Genomic DNA, 6459 nt, shown 5'->3' with positions numbered 1-6459 from the left:
GTGGACTGTTATAGTGGGACAGAGAGACTGAGTGGACTGGTTATAGTGGGACAGAGAGGCTGAGTGGACTGGTTATAGTGGGACAGAGAGACTGAGTGGACTGGTTATAGTGGGACAGAGTGGGACAGAGAGACTGAGTGGACTGGTTATAGTGGGACAGAGAGGCTGAGTGGACTGGTTATAGTGGGACAGAGAGACTGAGTGGACTGGTTATAGTGGGACAGAGAGGGTGAGTGGACTGGTTATAGTGGGACAGAGAGACTGAATGGACTGGTTATAGTGGGACAGAGAGGGTGAGTGGACTGGTTATAGTGGGACAGAGAGACTGAGTGGACTGGTTATAGTGGGACAGAGAGACTGAGTGGACTGGTTATAGTGGGACAGAGAGACTGAGTGGACTGGTTATAGTGGGACAGAGAGACTGAGTGGACTGGTTATAGTGGGACAGAGAGGCTGAGTGGACTGGTTATAGTGGGACAGAGAGACTGAGTGGACTGGTTATAGTGGGACAGAGAGGCTGAGTGGACTGGTTATAGTGGGACAGAGGCTGAGTGGACTGGTTATAGTGGGACAGAGAGGCTGAGTGGACTGGTTATAGTGGGACAGAGAGGCTGAGTGGACTGGTTATAGTGGGACAGAGTGGGACAGAGACTGATTGGACTGGTTACAGCAGTACTTGAGTAAGGTCTTGTTTGTTAAGCCCGGCTTTAACGTTAGAGGGTTCACCAGTGCTTCACTGGGATGTCTCATCTATCTTCCCCCCAAATGCTCTTTAGTTTTCTTCCTTCTGATGAAATCAACATTTTCCACTCAGAGCTGTAATCAGGCTGCAGTGATGCATGTTATCCCCTGTGGCTGAGGACGCCTGGAAGCTAAAGCAGCCATGCCCACTGTGTCCTGATGCTGCAGTGTTATGAAGCCGTCTGTGTGTGACCCACTACCTGCTGGATACGCGTTCAGACGCTCACATCTTGTGCCCACCTGTTCCCCCGCATGTGTGGCTGTAGTTTCCTCTCATTACCCAAAGAGACACTCATCAGCATTAAGTCATGCCCCGATTTCGGATGTTTACGCTGCTCATAGGCACACTTTCTTTCCTGTGCTCATCTGCTCCGACTTCAGATGGTCTATTAAGGAAATTGACATCATGGGAAATTGAAAAAGTCGTCACTATTTAAGGGATTAGTCCTAATCAAGACATATCTCCTGCTTAGATGCAACCAAATGAAGAGAAGCTCCGGCGAGGGAGCCCACTGTGATCTGTGAATGACTGGAGATTTTCATATGGTGCTGCAGCTGATTGACGAATCAAAGACAGTGCGAGGGAGCTCTGGCTGTGGAGAATTTGTGTCCTACAGCAACACCATCAATACATCTGAACATCAAGGCCCTTCATGTCTGAGCAACAGAGAGAGTAAGTCTGAAGGAAAGTTGAAAGGGCCGCTCCATCAGAAGGCTTCTTTCTTGAGCGCATGAGAACACGGTGTAGATTCCTGGGTAATAAAAGCAGCGTCGCGCTCACACCTCTCTTCCTCTGTGACTGCTGTGATGCTGACAACATTTTCATCAGGCTCAGATTTAAGTTGCGTGTGTGATATATGACTTGTTTTCGACACGAGCGCTGAGCTGTCTTGGTGAATGCTTGCGCTCGTAGTAAATCATGTGATCGTCAGTCTCGGCGAATGAGCTGCTAAATTGAAAAGAGGTGATGGAGAATTGCGTGGCCTTGATTGGTATTTTGCAGTCGGATCAGTTAATCTGCCAGGGAGTTTAATCTACTCACGTTCTACCAGTCACGTGAAAAGCGTCTTCACACCAACAAATACAGTATTCTCTCTATGACCAGGTATCAAACCTACGTACTTTCTAAATACCAACCAACACAGCATGTTCTAATCAGACACTGACTGACCTAAATCAGGAAAACTCGCTTAAAATTGTCCAAAATTACAGCATTATCTAGGACTTCTCCATAATAAAGGCCACCCTGTGTTTCACTAGCAGCAGCAGGATATGTTGGTTGATCGCCGGAGAATGCCGAACAATGCATTCTGCTTAGATTTATGTACAACTTCGTCCCGACTTGATCTTGACGTCATACCAAAGTGGACATCAATAATCTTGCAAGACCGATGCCGCCACAGTTTGTATAGCCAGCCATTTAATAAATCGGCATCAAATCTGACAGGATGTGAGTGTTTCTGTGAGTTCCTGTACAGAAACTGTCGGGGAAGCTTCTGCTACTCGTGATAGCCAAATGAAGCTTCATGAGACATTGTTTTTATTCTTTGGGTCCACTCTGGCACTCTTTGTTCAACAAAGGGTTGAAACCAAACTGCGTTGCCATCCCTTCAGCCTTTTTCATTACACCAAAAGTGCCATCTAGTGGGTTCGGCAAATACAACTGGTGGTTCATGAAGCTTCGTTTGGACATCACTAGTGTCTAGTTATAATGTATTTCAAGCAATGCTGGCCAAGGATTACCTCAGCTCCAGTGATTATGAGAGCAACATTATCACTTATTCATGATTTTTGATGGATCCTACATTTCCCATAATTCAACTTCTTTAATTGGATAGTTTCCATGCTCAAACTGATGACATTACAATGACATCATCTGGGTTATTCTTTCAGATTCACAAACGGCATAATATGACCCTCTTCTAGTGATGGCCAAATGAAGCTTTGTGAACCATCAGTTGTATTTGCTGAACCCACTAGATGGCGTTCTTGGTGTAATGAAAAAGGCTTAAGGGATGGCAATGCAGTTTGGTTTCAACTAGCAATGGCCAAATGAAGCTTGATGAACCATTTTCTTTATTTTTTGACTTCCTGTACAGACGGAAGGCTGCTGGAAGCTATTGGGAAACTCCTGGTTCTAGTGACGGCCAAATGAAGCTTCATGAGACATTTTCTTCATTCTTTGGGTTCTTTGGGTCCACTCTGGCACTTTGTGTTCAACAAAGGGTTGAAACCAAACTGCATTGCCATCCCTTGAGCCTTTACACCAAGAGTGCCATCTAGTGGGTTCAGCAAATACAACTGGAGGTTCATGAAGCTTCATTTGGACATCACTAGTGTCTAGTTATAATGTATTTCAAGCAATGCTGGCCAAGGATTACCTCAGCTCTAGTGCTCTGATTATGAGAGGAACATTATCATTTATTCATGATTTTTGATGGCGCTTTATGGTTTCATGTTTTTTAAGAACCTTTCCTGATCACATCTGTAGAAAGATGTCTATCAGAGCCTTAGAACTGTCGTATAGTTTACCTGTATTTCAGCCGCTGCTTTGTTTCAACTGTATAACAGAAACTTTCCAAAAGATTCGATCAGGTTCCCGCAGCTGTGCAGTAAACTTTGGACCTTTGGATCATCCCCTACTCTGGGAATTAGTGCCTAAGTCTACGGACAGATGTGAACATGTCCGTTGACCCACATGTGGATGAATGAGGTTCACAGAATCGATATCGGTTTTACAAGTTCTGGACCCCAATAGCAGAAACACCAACTGTGAAACCCTGCTTTATGAGCTCTCTGAAAAATGTATCCAGCAAATCAAGAGGCGACAAATTGACCTGGAATGTTCTTGAAGATGCATCTGTCCACTAGATAGCAGAGTGCTTACTTGTCTAATTGTGGGAAACTGGTTTGGTTTGTGGCCCAGTTTCAATCAGCAGACTGTCACTGCGAGGATGAACTCCACCCGGCTGCTCCGCCCCATCAGGAGCCTTGAAGCAGCAGCAGACCTCCACAGCTGACTGTCATTACTCTTGCAATCCCCAATTAGCCCGATCGCAGAAATTGCGGTTCATTAGAATCCGAAGCCGCCGGTTGAACCGCTGATCAAATTAGCTGAGGGCCTTTGAGCATGACTCAAAATAGTCATCTGATGACTCCCACACATGAGGAGCTGTTCAGAGCTGTTAACCCAGAAACATATGGAGGTGCTTAGGATTCTCTGACAGTTCACATTTCTTCCTCATCCACACTGCGTGTGTATCTGAAGGCAATCACAACACGGCTTAAATAACAGCTGGGGCTGACTGGCATGGATGTGAAGCCTACACCTGCACACACACACACTCATTCTCTCCTTTCCTCTTTGCTCTCCCACACACACCACAATCATCCCCGAATCACAAGCACTCCATCAAGCAGAAAGCTAGTGTACTCATAAAGCCACAGAGGAGTTCCAGATGGGGACATTATCAGGACTATTTGTTTATCTAAACACACTAAAAGATGTGGGAAAGGGGAAGACACCTTTGTGGAAAATAAAGAAGAAACAAGTGAAGGGGGAGAGACGGGGAATAGAACCCAGGTGCTTCACCGATCTGAACCAAACAGCTCGGAGCTACTGGTTATTGACCCATGAATAGTTGAGCTTCATCCTCCTTGAGGTCTGCAGTGACGCACTACACAGAGGTGGCATTTCTCAGAAGCAAACACACTGTCTAACCAAATAGACCAGCTCAGTGTGGTGAGATTCTTACTGGGGTCAGTGTGGGGTCAGTGCTGGTTACGTAAGTGAGGCTGAAGGTATGCATTGGGAGATTACATCAAAACAAACTCACTTTTCTTTGCAGGGAAGTTGCTCTTGAGGTGGAAATTGCCATTGATTGTCGAGTTCAACTTCAGTGAGTAGAGTCTGCTGAAAACAAAACGTTAGCTGCATGTTATGTAGCTGAGGAGCAGCAGCACACCTGATATGAGTTCATCAGTGAAGTGTTCCCTGCTTGTCTCCTTAAAGGGAAAGGACAGCCCAAGCAGGAAGGTAAGAGGGCTGTGACACCGCCCTCATTCAGCATTAACAAAGTTATGCCATAATCCACAGTGGAACAAGACAAACCTTTGAAGGAAGGTAGACCAACCTGTGCACCGCCTGGATTGACTACAAGAAAGCCTATGACTCAGTGCCACACATGTGGATACTGGAATGCTTGGAAGTGTACACCATCAAAAGGCCTTCATCAAGAACTCACTGAGTTTGGCATCTACCAAGGTGACGCACTGTCCCCGCTACTGTTCTAGGTGACTTAATTGCACACTATTACGTTTGTCGTGCTAACCTCAATATTTGTTTTGTGTTTCATACCATAGGCCCACACATCTTTACCTTATAATTATCAGATTTTGATCCTCTGCCTGGCCCTCCCTGAGTCCACGGCTATGCATTTATTTTAAAAGGTCGAGGCTGTTTAATGGTTCTGTGACATCAAACTATTATTAATAGTATTAAATAAGCAGGGGATTTAAATACAAAGTGGTAACCACTGTATGTGAACGCATGAATGGGTCAGACCTGACCTGAACTGAACTGTGCTTTGATCAGCTGCTGTGAATACTATATATGTTAGCATGCTGGATAATTAGCTTTCCTAGATAGCCATATTAAAGAAGTGGCCCTGCAGGCTTTTCCATTAGCCTCCATTTCATTGAGAACGCTTCTTTTAATGACAAAAACATATGGCTTTACAATATCATTTTCCTTTGCTTGGTTGTGACTCATGGTGCAGTTCAATAATTATTTAGCATGCCCTCTTTTACTTCCCCTCAGCAGTTGGTAATTCTTAGCACTGTATATCATCGGAGCTGCAGGGTGAGGGATGAAACTCAAACCTGCCCACGAGCAAAGCTAATCATTTCGGATGTTCCACTGAAGGGTAGATGTGTAGGTGAGTTTTTAAGGTAATGGAAGATTTCTTCTTAAGGACAAAATGCTGAGGGAGAGTCACAGAGGGTTTGCTAGAAGGTCACTCCGCCAGTTTTACACGTCTAGACCAGCTTACAAGTCACTGTAGTGATGGCCAAATGAAGCTTCATGAACCTCCAGTTGTATTTGCCGAACCCACTAGATGGCGCTCTTGGTGTAATGAAAAAGGCTCAAGGGATGGCAATGCCAGAGTGGACCCAAAAAATAAAGACAATTCTTCATGAAGATTCATTTGGACATCACTAGCAGCAAGAGTTTCCCGACAGTTTCCGGCAGCCTTCAGTCAGTACAGGAAGTCAAAAAATAAAGAAAATGGTTCATGAAGCTTCATTTGGCCATCACTAGTTGAAACCAAACTGCATTGCCGTCCCTTGAGCCTTTTTCATTACACCAAGAGCGCCATCTAGTGGGTTCAGCAAATACAACTGGTGGTTCACGAAGCTTCATTTGGACGTCACTAGAAAAGGGTCATGTTATGTCATTTGTGAATCTGAAAGAATAACCCAGATGATGTCATTGTGATGTCATCAGTTTGAGCATGGAAACTATAGGTATATAACAGAAGGTCTGCAATATAAACGGGAGGGGGTTTGATGTTCGGAAAATGGGTGTTCACCAGGAAGAGAGGGTCCAATTAAATAAGTTGAATTATGGGAAATGTAGGATACAGAATTTTTGGAGCTGAACATTTGTTTAAAAGGTCATCTTTGTCTCTGCTGCTTCAATTTGGACCACTTTTTTGT

The sequence above is a fragment of the Epinephelus lanceolatus genome, chromosome 24, assembly GCF_041903045.1.
Source record: "Epinephelus lanceolatus isolate andai-2023 chromosome 24, ASM4190304v1, whole genome shotgun sequence".
Taxonomy (NCBI): domain Eukaryota; kingdom Metazoa; phylum Chordata; class Actinopteri; order Perciformes; family Serranidae; genus Epinephelus; species Epinephelus lanceolatus.
The sequence above is the reverse complement of the archived record's forward strand: the minus strand, read 5'-3'. Positions refer to the sequence as shown.